The following is a 15,325-nucleotide window of genomic DNA, read 5'->3' as shown; positions in this document are numbered from 1 at the left end:
GGCAGGGAAGTTTGAAATATGTTGCAAAAGATAACATAATCAAAGCTTTTACATACAAAAATTCCAAGCAAAAATAGGAATGGATCTCAGACCACTGAAGAGTTCAAAGAGCATTTTAAATATCAAATAAGAAGGGATTGGGGAAAAACTGGAAGAAAAATGAGAGAGTTGCAAGAAAATCATGAAAAATGAATGAGCAATTTAGTAAAGGAGACACGGAAAAAGGAAAAAAAAAAGAAAACTGAAGAAAATAACACCTTAAAAACAGACTACATAAAATGATAAAAAAAAAGTTCTAAAAGTCAATGAGGACAAGAATGCCATAAAAAAAAAGAAGTGAGCAAATGGAAAAGGAAGCACAAAAATGTGCTACATAAGCCTCCTTAAAAGTAGACTTGTGGGAGCTGGGGACCGAGTCGCGTCGAGGCCGGCGCTGCCTCCTGCTGTCCCGCGGTGCTCCGAGGCCCGTCGCCGTTTCTCCCTTGTGCCCAGTCCTGTGCCACCGCAGGAATTAACAGTCAACATGTCGAGCAAAAGGGCAAAGACCAAGACCACCAAGAAGCGCTCTCAGCGCGCAACTTCAAATGTATTTGCTATGTTTGATCAATCACAGATTCAGCAATTCAAAGAGGCTTTCAATATGATTGATCAGAACAGAGATGGTTTCATTGACAAGGAAGATTTACATGATATGCTTGCTTCCTTAGGAAAGAATCCAACTGATGAGTACCTAGATGCCATCATGAATGAGACTCCAGGGCCTACAAATTTTACTATGTTTCTCACAATGTTTGGTGAAAAGTTAAATGGAACAGATCCAGAAGATGTCATCAGAAATGCTTTTGCTTGCTTTGATGAAGAAGCAACAGGCACCATTCAGGAAGATTACTTGAGAGAATTGCTGACAACAATGGGAGACAGATTCACAGATGAAGAAGTAGATGAGCTGTATAGAGAAGCACCTATTGACAAAAAGGGAAATTTCAATTATATAGAGTTCACACGCATTCTTAAACATGGAGCAAAAGACAAAGATGACTCAAAGGAAATGTTAAATTCATGCCAACAGTTATTTTCACTTTGTTTATTTCTGAGACTTTCTGATAGAACTTGTTTTCATGCACTCAGCTTTACAGCTTTTTGCCTCATGTATTTATTCAAAGCCATTTGGAGCACACTTGCACCTCTGTAATCAGACTGGGAAAAAAAAGGGTAATTTTTTTAAGCTGAAGTAAAATAGAATTGGAGAAATGATCATTGACTTGTGAAAACCTAAAGGGAAAATATCTCAAATTTCTGGTTTAGCTGGATTTTTTTACACTTTTTGAAATAATTTTAAAATAAAGGTTGTGAATGACAAATTTCCACTAAATACAGCTATTAGGCGAATGTTTTAAACTCTAAATTGACCAAACACTAAGTTATTGCTTATACATGAATCAGGTATTTCTTCCTCAGAGTTGTTAACTCCTCTATTTTTTATTCTTGTGTTAGATTAAAAACATTTCTGAGATGGAAGTATTTGTTTAAAACTTTCAGCTCAACAAAAACTCATCAGTCGATACCAGTTTGGACATGTATTGCAATTCAGTGCTTCCAGAGACTATAGATGAAAAAAATGGGAGTTAATTTATCTGTTTTCTCACCATCTCCAGCTTTCTATCTACCTCCACCATTTTGAATTCCCAAGTGCCTTTTAGCATCCTGGACACTGAATACTTAATTGTTGAGCCAAAAGTCAAATGAGTGCCATGGTACTATAACCTCATTTAAACAGATTTCCTTTGCTCTCTTCTAATTTTGATTTACAACTGCATTGTTAATTTGTAGTACTTGGGTTAGGCTAGGCTTTCTATTTTGAATTTGTTTAATACTGCTTAAGTACATAAAAGCACATGATAAATTCATGTTTAATTCCAAATTTATAAGAATTTTTATGATAATAGTTGCCTAAATTTGGAAAATTACTTCAGAAGAGGTGATTCCCAAGTGCCTTAACATTGGAATTTCATCCTTTTTTTTTATTGTTTATGGCTCTTAGATTTCTTAAGAGGAATTTCCTTATCTTCATAAAGTATCTGTGCCTTTTAAAAAAAAAGTAGACTTGTAATTTTTTGCTATCTCTAATGCTTTCTTTTTCCCTTGTAGATCTGATTGTTCTCTCATAAAATGTCTGATTTTGATCTATCCATATCATTGATGCTAATGTAAAGCCTATATCAGATTGCCTTTTATTGGAGGAGGAGGGGCAGGGAATGGGAGGGAGAATAATCAGAAAACTCAAAGACATGCAGAAAAACGATTGAAACAATCTGAGAATATGAAATAAAAATAAAGAATTATACAAAAAAATAACCTACTAAAGAAAACAAAGAGTAGACTTGACCAAGTGAAAAAAAGAACAAAAATATCACTGGAGGAAATAGTTACTTTAAAATTATAATTGAGCAAATGAAAATTAATGACTTTATGAAGAAGCAAGCAAATCAAACTCAAAGAATAAAAAATATATAAGAAATATTGATATATCTCTTTAGAAATAGATCCAGAAGAAATCATTTAAAAAAATACTGGTCTACCCAAAAGCCGTGATCTAAAAAAAAGAGCTGAAACTATCTTTTAAGAAATTATCAAGGAAAACTGATCTTAGAGAACTAGAAAGCAATATAGAAATTGACAGAATTCCCTGATACAGCTCCAGAATGAGGCCCCAAAATGAAAACTCTCAGTAATAGTAAAGCTAAATTCCAAAGTTCACAGGTTAAGAAGAAAACAACCAGCAGCCAGAAAGAAACAATTCAAGTATTGTGGAGCCACAGTCAGGATAACACAAGATTTAGCAGATGCTACATTAAAGGAATAGAGTACTTGCAATATTTTTTTCTAGAAGGTAAAACTCAGCAAAACTGGGTATAGTATTTAATGGTAACAAAAGGACCTTTAGTGAAATAAGGGATTTTAAAACTTTCCTGATAAAACCACCAGAACTTAAAAGAAAAGTTTATCTTCCAAAACAAGACTCAAAGAATGTTTAAAAATGTAAATATGAAAGGAAAATCATAAGGGCATAATAATGTTGAACTCTATATTCTTACATGGAAAGGTGATACTGATAAATTGTAGAACTTACTCATTATTAGGGCAATTAGAAGTAATACACTTATGTTTGTTATTATATATATATATATATATATATGTATATATATATATATATATATATTTAGAGAGAGATGAAGGGATAACAGCTAAAAAATAAAATTAAAAGCTGAGAGAGAAATACACTGGCAACAATGAAAGGGGAGAGATAGGCAAGAAAAAGATTTTACTGTGGATGGGGAAACAAAGGGAGCTAAGTAAGAGAACTTTCATCAGAATAACATGGACACTGAATTGGTATAGAAATTTGTCTTATTCTAGGGAAAAGTAAGAGGGGAAGGATGTAAGAGTTGAAGTATTGGAGGCAAGGGCAAGTTGGGAAGGGGTAGTCAGAAGCTAAACATTTTTGAGGAGGTAAAGGGTGAAAGGAGAGAGATAATAGAATAGAGGGAAATACAGTTAGTAATAATAACAATGAAAAATTTTGAAGCATTTTTTGATTGTCTTAATTTCTTACACATAAAGGGAACTGAGTCAAATTTATAAAAATAAGAATCATTCCCCAATTGATGAATGATTAAAGGATGTGGATGGGTTTCAGGTGAGATTATCAGTGTGAAAAAAAAGTTCTAATTCACTATTGTTTGGAGAATAGTAAATTTCAAGAATGGACTCATAGAACAGAAAAGGAAAATGACAAATATTGGAGGTGATGGAGAGGAAATGAGGCATTGTTGATGAAGTTATGAACTGATTCAACCATTCTGTAGAGCCATTTGAAATTCTGATCAATGGACTGCATTTGAACTAGCAGTGTTACTACATGGTCTGTACCTCAAAAGAGATGAAAAAGAAAAACAAAAAGACCTATACGTACAGGAAATATGTATCAACCCTTTCTAGTGCAAAGGCCTGGGAAATCGAGGGGGGAAGACTATCAGATTGAGAATGGCTGAACAAATTGTGTTGGGAGTTCATCATGAAATGATATTCTGTTATAAGAAATGAGGATGAGGAAAATCTCAGGAAAAACTAGGAAAGACTTCCATGAGCTGGTACCCAGTGAAATGTATTGTGTACAAAGTAACAGTGACATTGTAGAATGACAATGTGTGAATGACTTAACTTTTCTCAGCAAAACAATGATCCAAGGCAGCTCTAGCTCTAAAGGATATCTGATGAAAGATGCTTTCATTCCTCAAAGAAAAAACTGATGGTGTCTGAATACAGATTTAAACATACTTTTCTTATTTTATTTTTAGAGGTTTTTATTTTAACTATATTTTCTTTCACAATATGACTATTATGGAAATGTCTCCTTGACTACACATGTATAACCTATGTCTGGGGTTAGAGAGGGAGGAAAGGAGAAGCTTTGGAACCTTAAATTTTACAAACAAATATTAAAATTGTTTTTACATTCTGGGAAAAATATAAATAAAATTTTAATCTTCTGTTAATAAATTTTATAGGCATTTCAGCTTTTGAGTGTTGTACTCTAAGACTTTTTGCAAATCTCTTAAGAAATATTAAAATATTTTGCCTGGGATTTTCTCCTATTTCTTAGGATGATTTATATGGATTGCTTTTCATATGGGGAACATTTTCTTTGATATAAATCCATCATGGTCTTATTGAGTGTTTTTAAGAATAAAATGGTGAATTCTAGCAAGATTACATTTGAAATTTTTGCATTAGTAGTCTTCTATAATATTACTATATAATTTTCCTTATTTGTTTATCTCTCTGTGCTTTAGATAAAAAGACTATCTTTGATCCCAAAAAAGAAACTAGTAGGATGTTTTAGAATATTTTTTGTAATCTGTGCTAATTGTTCTTTTAAAATTTGACAGATTTGCAAATCCATCAGGACCTAGAGGTTCTAGTATCCCTTTTGGAGCTCCTTCACAATTAATTTTCTGTTCTTCCTTCCAATTGGATTAATTAAGATCTTTACTTGGTCATCTATCATTCCTACTACTTTATATTTCTGAAACTACTCTATTTTTTTGTGTTCTCTGTTTTCTTAGCATTTAACTCTATATAACAGCAAAATATAGTTTTAATATTGATATAGGTTTGATGTCTATAAGTTTGCTTCAGTGTAATGTAATTACCATGTTTATGTCTTTTTATGTTTAAAAAAGTTTGCTCTTGATATTTCTTATGGAATAATACAAGTTCCAGATTTCTAATCCCCTCATTTTTTATTCTGTTTATGAATTGGTTTTTAATTTGTTATGTCAAAGCAACGTATTGTGAATGTATAGTTACTGATCCAGTTTGTCATTCTTTTTTTATTTTCTTAAAATTTTGCTATCTTCCCATTTACAATTCTTGGATTTATTTTCTATTATACACCATTTTTTTGCTATTTTCTTCAATTGGGATTTTAGTCCCTTCAAAAATAGGGGTTATGTTTCTTCAGTTATTTTACCTTAATCTATTTGAATGCAGTCCACTTTTTAGTATCTCCCTTCTCCTCATTCTGGGCACCTAATCAACCATCATTAAAAAAGGGTAACTTGGGGAAGATAGGTGGCACAGTGGATAGAGCAGCAGCCCTGGATTCAGGAGTACCTGAGTTCAAATCTGGCTTCAGACACTTAATAATTACTTAGCTGTGTGGCCTTGGGCAAGTCACTTAACCCCATGGCCTTGAAAAAAATTAAAACAAAAAAACAAAAAAAGGGTTACTTTATTTCTTAGAGTTTTATTCATTACTTTCCTTTTCTTCCTTGCTTTTATCTGATTATTTAAATATTCCTCTTTCTTTTGCCCTCAGCTAAGTAATTGATATATATATATATATATGTGTGTGTGTATATATATATATATATATATATATACCCGAATCCTCTGATGAATTTATATTTGTTATTACTTAAAGTCTAATTTTATGTATATATATTCTATTTATGTATATATATATATATACTATTTTATGTATATATATTCTAAAAATATGATAAATTTCTCTTATTTTATATTTTATGTCTCTTACTCATGGCCACATGATCCAAAAATACAAGATTAAGCCATTGTAATTTGATTCCTTTCAGTGTCCCTGAAACATTAGCAAAAAGGGGCAGGGATCATTATCAGCCTAGGTGGTTGATCATTTAATTGATAAGAGTTACTAAGTCTTTGAAAACTAATGATCATGACTATATTGCTGCCGGGTTTTTATTTACAACGCCGGCTTCTTAATGCTAGTCCGTCCTCTTACTCACCAGTCCAACACGTGGTGAGTCTTCGGGGTACCTCCGGCCCCCACTCTTTGATGGGGGAAGAACCAGACAGAGCGCCTGAGGTGGGTCATGAGTCTTTATTCTTCTGTGATCACATTCCCGCTCCTCCAACCTCTCAGCAGACCCTTTTATCCCCTCTGTCCTCCCTCCCATGAACTCTTACTCAATGAGGGGCCGAGTTCTGTAACATTCCCTTATAAGGTGATTATGTTTCCCCTCTAAGCGACCGCCAAGCCTCTTCCCCCCGCCCCCAACATCTCCCCCTTTCTGTTTTACAAGGTTATCACTTGGTGTGACCTTAAGCGGTGCTGAGGTTAGCCTTAAGCGGTGTCATTTCTACTGGCCTCTGATAGCCGGGGGCGAGGAACCCTGTCTTAGGTCATCTCCTTCAACCCAGGACCTTGCCCGTCCTAGGCGCCCGACACCCTCAGGGCCTGTCTTAGGTGGCTGGGTCAGGAGAAGTTGCCCGTCTTGGGGTTTACCTCGTCTTACCCCTAGGTGTCACATGTCATGCATGGCGGCTAGCCAGACTTGGGGATCCGCCGGGGGGCGAGGAACCCTGTCTTAGGTCATCTCCTTCAACCCAGGACCTTGCCCGTCCTAGGCGCCCGACACCCTCAGGGCCTGTCTTAGGTGGCTGGGTCAGGAGAAGTTGCCCGTCTTGGGGTTTACCTCGTCTTACCCCTAGGTGTCACATGTCATGCATGGCGGCTAGCCAGACTTGGGGATCCTCCCCCGTCTCCATGGCCATGAAGGCTTTCTGAGTAAGAAGCATATAGCCCCTCTGTCGCCTAGCTAGGCGGCAGAAACAGACAACAAGTAGGGTGATTCCCAGAATCAGCGTCCTTGTTCACCCTCAAGGGGGTATCCTCCCGCCATCTGGCAATCCCTCCATGGTATGGGATCCTTGATGTCTTCCCCTGTGGCCACACATGAGGGGCCCCACCGAGGCAGAAGGGAGCCCCATCGATGTATTGGTCACTAGCAGGCGAGGGTAGATCGGGGAGTTCCGTGCTACCGGAAGGGGAGAGGGAATAACTCGGAGTATTCCCCATGTCGGATTTCCTTCAGATGGAGCACCTCCAAGGATCCCTACGATGATCAGAAGGCCTGAAAAAGAAAGAAATTCCTCTCACCCCGTAGGGTTGGGCATTAATCAAGGTCTCTTATCTTGTAAACAGGGAGCCATCTTTCTGGCTCTTCTATCTTATCCTCGGGATGAAATGACAGGTGGCCCTGTCTTCTGTTCTTTACCGTTACAGGGCCATGCCAACCTCCCTCTTCATCTCTCCACATGACTTTAGAGCCTGGTAGGGCCTTGGTGGGAGAGGGCAGGAGCGTTGGTTCTTTCTTAGCATGTCCTTTTGGGGAGAAAAATCTCTGGGCGGCTGTAGTGCTGTCATCCCTGACTTGTAGGAAATTCATGGTAAATAGTACCTGAGACAGGTCTGAATGGGTCAGTGACCTGCCAACTCCCCCTTTCTGTTTAAAAAGATAGGATGTAGCAGAGTATCCATGTAGGATGGTGAACTGATAACGTTTACTGGGGGCTTGGAAATTGATCGCGGGGAGGGAAAAGGCAAATTTTTCTTTGTCCTCCGGGTGGAGGGGAATGCTATAGAAGCAGTCTTTAACATCAATCACTATAATAGTCCACCCTTGCGGGACTGCAGTGGGCATAGGGAGACCAGGTTGGAGGGTCCCCATGGGTACCATGTTGGCATTTACTGCCCGAAGATCAATCAACATTCTCCAACTCCCCCCTTTCTTTTTTATGACAAAGACGGGGGAGTTATACGGGCTAAGGGACGGTTCCACTTTGTTCTCGTGCAGGAGGGTCATTACTATGTCTGTGAGGGCGATGAGCTTTTCTTTTGTCAGGGGCCACTGCTCAACCCAAATAGGTTTCTTATTAATCCATGTTATTCTGGGGGAAAAGCTCATCTCTAGAGTGGCCCCAATTAATTTCCCCACAGGCTATCAGGGGTGGCAAGTGTCAGGTTAAGCTGGCTCAAGATATCTCTACCCCATAATGCATAAGGGAGGTCGGGTAGGCACAGTGGGGTGAAGAGTCCAGATTCTTCCAAAGCTGACCACCGTAGGGCGTGTGCTGCTTTCATGGCAGATCTATTGCCCCCCACCCCCCGTCACTGCTTGAGGGCTCTGTAGGAGTGGCCACTCGCGCCTCCACTGTCCCCTATTTATGACAGAGCAATCGGCTCCAGTGTCAATTATCCCTTCGAGCTTCTGATTTTCCACCGTGACGGTTAACAGTGGTCGCCCAGAGCTGACCGGGTGGACCCAGTTCACATGAGCGGGAGGGGTCCGCAAGGGCAGGGCCTTTCCTACCTCTTGGCCCTGTTTTACCAAGGTGGGAAAGGGGTGGGGGTTTGTGACCCTTACGGATGTGGGACTTCCGGGACCAAAAATGACCTGGGTATGGGTGACTAAGTCCACACATCTCTCAGCCCCTGTGATGAGCGCTGGGAAAATATTTAGCTCAATGGGAATCATCGAGGTTTCCCAAGGCCCGATCTCTCTCTGCTGTGTCCCTTCTCTATAGTCAACCCTCACGGGGATAGTCACAGTAATGGGGCCGCTGTCTTCGAGCACGGGGGGGGGCCCCGCGGCCGGGCCCCTCCCTTTCCCTTTTCCCGACTTCCCTTTGGATCGGCAGAACCTGGCTATGTGACCTGGTTTTCCACAGGAATAACAGGTCGGAACTGAAGTGGAGGGGGGCCGCTGCCTGCACTGTGCTTTGAGGTGCCCTGGCTTTCCGCACCCAAAACAGGTGGGTCTCACCTGCATACCGTGAAGGGCGGTCAGGAGGCTATCCTCCCGGTTCTCCATGGCAGTCACTAAGGCTTGAATTGAATCCTCGCTGGGCATGTCCAGCAATTTGTCAACAATTTCTTCTAATGAAGCGTCGGGGGGAAGGCTGCTAATGGCTGCGATCCCTTTGGGGCGAAGACCCTCTTTAATCAATTGTCTCATAAGTAGATCAGATCCCGGGGTGTCTCCCATTATACGAGTCACTGTCTCTTTAACCTCGTTCACAAATGAGAGGGGTGTCTGATCTGCTCTCTGCTTCAGCCCAACCAACTTCTGTGTGGCTCTCCCCCCTTTCATGGCTCCAATCTTATCCCAAGCTGCAACATGTGTTTCTTTAACAGTCTCTAGCTCAAACTGGCCATACTGGGCCTGAACAGCAGGGTCAGTATAGGCTCCAGTTCCACACAGGAGGTCAATGGCTAAATCCAGGGGAGTATAACCCCGGGATTTTGCCAGCTTAGAGGCCTCTCTGCGGGCCTGAGCCTTAAAAGCTAAATATAAGGAGGCATCTAGGCACGCGGCTGCAATTTCGTCAAAGTCAGCAGGGGTCCAAGGGTGCGTAGCGAAGAGGTTTTGCATCAGTCTTTTTACATAAGGGGAGCTTGGGCTGTATTTAGTCACGGCCTCCTTAAGTTCCTTAAGCATCTTAAAAGGGACAGGGCGGTAGTCTCGGGCTCCGGTAAGGGGGTCCGTAAATACCGGGTAGAGGCCCCAGTCATCCCAGTCCACCTCCTCCCCTTTCTCTATTGCTATGGAGGCACTGGTGGCAAGTAGGCCGGATGGGCGGAGCCCTTGAGGGGATCTCTGAAGGGCGGACAAGGAACACGGGGGATTTTTTGCCTCTGTTTCCTGGCTGGGCCGCCAAGCCTGGGGCGCGGCAGCTGTCCAATCAGCGCGGACTTCTCCCTCCTCGTCAGCAGCCTCCCGGTCCCACCTACTCACGCTCCTCTTCCTGCCACCCCTGAGGGCTGTTTGCACCCCTCCCTTCCCGCGCTCGGAAACTTCCGGCCCTGAATCTTCTCCCTGGGGGCCCCTTGTTCCCCCATTGTTTCTTCTAAGTTCCTCCCACGGATACAGGGGAGGGAGTGGCCTTCCCTCTTCCTCTGAGCTCTCTGAATCCGATCCCGCCAACGAGCTACCCACCTGAGTGCTGATTGTTCGTGCCAAAGTCACCTTCTGGGGATGCAGGGCTGCATCCACTATCTTATACACTGTAAAATCCTTGGGGGTCAGTTTTCCCGGGCAGGTGTCATTATAGGAGGCCATCTGCTGCCCTACCACCTTCCATTTATCTGGTTGGATCCCACTATGTTGCACCCAAGGGCAGATGTTCCAGATATTCTCAACAAAAGCACGGCACGTCTTGATAGGTAATTTACAGCCATGCTTAGCACAGAGTTTATAAAGCTGCACTGCAACGCCCTCTTTTTCCTCCGGCTCAAAGGCGGGAATACTATTCCGGCCCCCCATGCTGTCTACTAGCCGAGGCTGCAATCCTAACAGGTGGCAGAACTGGAAAGTTCCCGTTCGGCAAAAGAGAAGGAGGAAGCAGGGCACAATCAGACAGGCCAGCACGGCAAGGAGCGTGATTAGAGCGGAAGGAGAAAGGGAAGAGAAAGAAAGCATAGTCAACACAATAGGGATATGTCCCTCAGGCAATATCTGAGAGTAAACGCCCTCTCCTTCCTCCCGGTCAGAAACGACCGAGGCTGTCTGGAGAATCCGACCAGCGGATTCAGACGTTCCCTAGCAAAATCAGGTCCCGGGTTTCGGCACCACTTGCCGGGTTTTTATTTACAACGCCGGCTTCTTAATGCTAGTCCGTCCTCTTACTCACCAGTCCAACGCGTGGTGAGTCTTCGGGGTACCTCCGGCCCCCACTCTTTGATGGGGGAAGAACCAGACAGAGCGCCTGAGGTGGGTCATGAGTCTTTATTCTTCTGTGATCACATTCCCGCTCCCCCAACCTCTCAGCAGACACTTTTATCCCCCCTGTCCTCCCTCCCATGAACTCTTACTCAATGAGGGGCCGAGTTCTGTAACATTCCCTTATAAGGTGATTATGTTTCCCCTCTAAGCGACCGCCAAGCCTCTTCCCCCCGCCCCCAACATATTGCTTTGTAAATTTTTCTCTTAGTTCTGGTCACCCCAATTTTCTGGTCCTATGAGTCTACTCAGATTTTTCTAAAATTATCCCTGACGTTGGATTTTAGCTGGGATTGGCAGAAACCTGAGAAACATCAGCATAAAGATAATAATTGGATGAAGGGGAGCTAATGAGATTGCCAATGAAAATAGCAAAGAGTGAGAAGAGAAAGGGACCCAGATCGAGATCTATTTCAAAACTGGAGAGAGAAGACAGAGGAATGATCAGTTAGAGAGTAGGTGTCCCAGGAAGATTGGTGTACAGAAAACCTAGAGAGAAATGGGTAATAGACAAGCCCAAATGTTCTTATGTCCAAGAGCAAGAATGAGAATTAAGGAAATGGTACTGAATTTGACAATGAGGATCACTGGTAACCTGGGAGAGAACTGTGCGGCTGCAATGATGAGACTGGAAGGCAGATTGTAAGGGGGGCAAAATGACAGAGGAGGAGCAAAAAGAATCTAGGACAGATCAAAATTAAAGATAAAAATGGTTAAGAGCCCTTGCCTTTATATTGTTTTCCTGATTCTTCTTACTTCATTTTGCATCAGTTCATTGAAGTTTTCTGGATATTTCATGTCTTTATAGACATTCTATTTTTATTTTTTTTAAAATTCAATTATTTTTCCAACTATATGCAATGGTGATTTTCAACATTTTCTCTTTTACAAAATTTTAAATATTACATTTTTCTCCTTCCCTCCCTTCTTTTCCCTGCCATATCTCCACAGAAATCAATCTAACATAAAACTTACACTTTTTTTACAGTGCATTCATGTGCCATACTTTTTTTTAAATTATTTCATTGTGAAATTAAGAGATAGAACCAATATTTAACACAACAAAAGAAAGTGAAAGTACAGAAAGTGGAGGGATCACTTGCAGCTCTTGTCCTCCAGGAGCTAAGGGTAGGGGAGCACAGGCATGTTAGTAGGCAGTGGAGAGGGGAAAGACTGGCAAAACATGAGGAAATGGGGGTCTTTGAGATGACCTGTGGATTTGGGCTGGGTTTCCTGGCAGGGGAGACTGCAGAGCTTAGCTTGAGATTTTGGCCAGGCTCTGCTTTTCTCTGTGCCTTGACTTTCCCCTCTGTTAAATGAACCAGACGTCAAAGCCCCTGCCCCCTGTTAAGACTCTCTAATTCCCTCCAAATCAACCAGGCAACAAATATTTGTGGAAGACTTCTGTATACCTGCCATGTTTTTAACAGGTTATTTTCATCAGTATTCTTTTTTTTGTATCTCCTTCACCAAGTTACTGACTTGGTTTTCATGATTTTTCTGCATCACTCTCATTTCTCTTCCCAGTTTTTCCTCCACCTCCCTTACTTGCTTTTCAAAGTCTTTTTTTGAGCTCTTCCACAGTCTGAGCCCAATCCTATTTTTCTGGAGGCTTTAGATCTAGAAACTTTGACTTCATTATAGCCATAGAGTGTTCCTTGATTCTCTATGGGACCACAGTCATTGTCTATGGGGAGGCTCTTCTTTTTCTCATTGTCTGCTCATGTCCCTGCCTATGACCTGATTTCAGTGTACTTCCAAAGTTTTTATTGTGTTTTGGGATAACCCCCAGAACCCCAATTCCTTCAAATTCTTATGAGATGTTCTGTCTGCTCTGGTCTGAGAATGACCACAACCCCCCCACACACACACCCAACGCTGTCCTGGCACTGTGAGAAGGGTCCCTGCTTGTCTGTGGTAATGTGGAGGCCCAGCCTGCATACTGGATCTGAGCTTGGGCAAAAGTCCTGCCCCAGGGAGAGCAGAGAGACCCTGCAGTCTCTCCTCATCCCCTTACCAGCTGTGGGCTGAGAGCACTGGAAGTACTGGGGGAACCCTGCAGATTCCCACCACAGGGCTACAGCTCCTACCAACCTAGAGTCCTGATGAAACAGAGCTTGTCCATGAAACTTCCACATTGTTGTGGACTTGGTCATTGTGTCACTCAGGCTTTCTGTGGCTTCTGTCCCTCTGAAATTTGACTTGTCATAATTTTGCCACTTTTGGAGATTTTAAGGGATGAATTTCTGGGATTCCTCCCCTCATGGCATCAGCTTGTTTCCACTCCCCCCTCTCCCTGCACCCAGTCTTCTTTAACCATGGAGAAGGCCAGACAACCTTGGATGGTCACATTCCCAGATGGATTAGGTACATTTTAAGAGTCAAAAAGAATCCAGCAGAGGTGGACCTTAACTGGGATCTATGTCATTCCTGTCCATAAATTTCCTTCCTTCTATCTAACCTTCAGGTGCAGATTATCCAGGGAGAGGGTCTCCTGTTAGCCACTACCAATGCCCATCTCTCTCTCGCTCTTTCTCTCCATATGTTTATTATAGGACCAAGAAATCTGGTGGCCAAGACTGCTACTGACATCTTTGTGAGAAAAGATGAAGAAGTCCTTCAGTTTACTTGTCTATCTAGTCAATGAATTCATGTGAGCAGGAGAAGGAGGGTCTGGATATTGTTCTCATCAATGTTTCTCAGGATGTGTGGGCTCCCCCCTCCCTCATTTTGCCTTTATTTACCCTTTGTTATACCTATGGCCTTCCCCAGTAAGAAGCAAGTTCTAGGGGAGGAGGAGTACACCATTGCTTCTTGATGGGTTTTTGTGAGTCCTCTGCATTTTCTGCCCTTTTCAGGAGATAGAATAAAACTGGTCCTGCCCCAGGGGGCACAGGAGGGTGTGTGGGTAGGGAGCCAAGGTGGGTGAGTGCTGCTGATCCTGCAGGACAGATGTCTGGGGAAGTCCTCCCCTGGGGGTTCCATGGTGATGCTCATTTTGGACCTCCAAGCCTCAACTGGGTCTTCCTCCAATTCTCTACAACTTTACATTTACAAATTTTTATTGAAACAATAGAAAATATAATTAGATTTGTCATTTTAGTGAGAGCTCTGGGGTAGGTGCACTTCATTTACTAAAACATTTATTAGCTACAGGCTGTTCTCCACTGTGGGTCTGTGGACCACATTTTGGATAACCATGCCCTACATAATATTTGCCTTTCCATGGCCCTGGGAAGTGGGAACCCCCCCAATAGCAAAGCCCCATTTTATGAGACAGAGACTAAAACGTTTTGTCAAGTGATGTGCTCTTCCTGACTCTTCATTCCTCCCTCATCCCCGCCCCCCGCTTCTCCAAGGTTCCCTCCTTCTGGTGCCATTGTGTCTGCCCAGGGCCTGGTGGCTGAGATCTGTCCCTCTGCCACCCTGGGCCTCCAGCCCCTCCTCCTGGGGGCCTGTTCTGGGAGCCAGCCCAGACTGGACTCAAGCTTTTTGTCCCTGGGGCTTCTCCCCAGACAGACCTGCCTACTTCCCATGGGGGCCTTGCCTTGGCCACAACTCCTTCCCTCAAATGTCCCTCTTGGGGGACGGCACTGCAGAGCTATGCTGTGTGTTCCCTGCTGGGAACAATCATGGTGCTGAGGCCAAAGAAAGTAGAGGTAGGTGAAGAAAAGAGTAGAATATTGGGGAAGATGGGAAGGTCAGGACCCTTTCTGGTGGAGGCAGCACCCCTTCCTCTGCAGCCCAACCAACCCTTGTTCCAGTTTGCAGGAGAGAGAAGGCGCCTCACAGATGTTTCTTAATGGATTGATCACCCTGGGCATCCACAAGCCCCCGCCCCAGCACCTGACTCCCCCTGCCTCAGCTCCTTTGCCCCCACCCCAGTAGGAAGTTCTCTTCCCTGTAATTCTCCCTTGGAGGAGGGATTTGTCCTGTTAGATATGTCAGCTCCTGGAGGCCCTGGACTGTCAGCTGCTCTCTCTCTCTCTCTCTCTCTCTCTCTCTCTCTCTCTCTCTCTCTCCTCTCATCTCATCTCTCTGCCTCTGTTTCTCTTGTCCCTGGAATATTTGTATCTTTGTGCTTAAGACAGAAACCTCCAGTCATTACATCTGTAATAGGTGAATTCATTCATTCTTTCCTTCAGTCAGTCAGTCAGTCAGTCAGTCAGTCACAGTTTGTTCATGTATTCGTTCCCTCTTCTTGTGGTTTGTCATGCCCA

At 42.8% G+C, this 15,325-nt stretch overlaps 1 protein-coding gene and 1 pseudogene across 1 annotated transcript in view; one reads left to right on the top strand and one right to left on the bottom strand.

Moving 5' to 3' along the window:
* The window catches only part of LOC141509174 (uncharacterized), a 1,085,709-nt gene that overhangs the window by 338,185 nt on the left and 732,199 nt on the right, over nucleotides 1-15,325 (bottom strand). The window lies entirely within an intron of this gene.
* On the top strand, nucleotides 498-14,993 carry LOC141510272 (myosin regulatory light polypeptide 9 pseudogene; annotated as a pseudogene).

The sequence above is a fragment of the Macrotis lagotis genome, chromosome 1, assembly GCF_037893015.1.
Source record: "Macrotis lagotis isolate mMagLag1 chromosome 1, bilby.v1.9.chrom.fasta, whole genome shotgun sequence".
Lineage (NCBI taxonomy): Eukaryota > Metazoa > Chordata > Mammalia > Peramelemorphia > Peramelidae > Macrotis > Macrotis lagotis.
The sequence above is the reverse complement of the archived record's forward strand: the minus strand, read 5'-3'. Positions and strand labels throughout refer to the sequence as shown.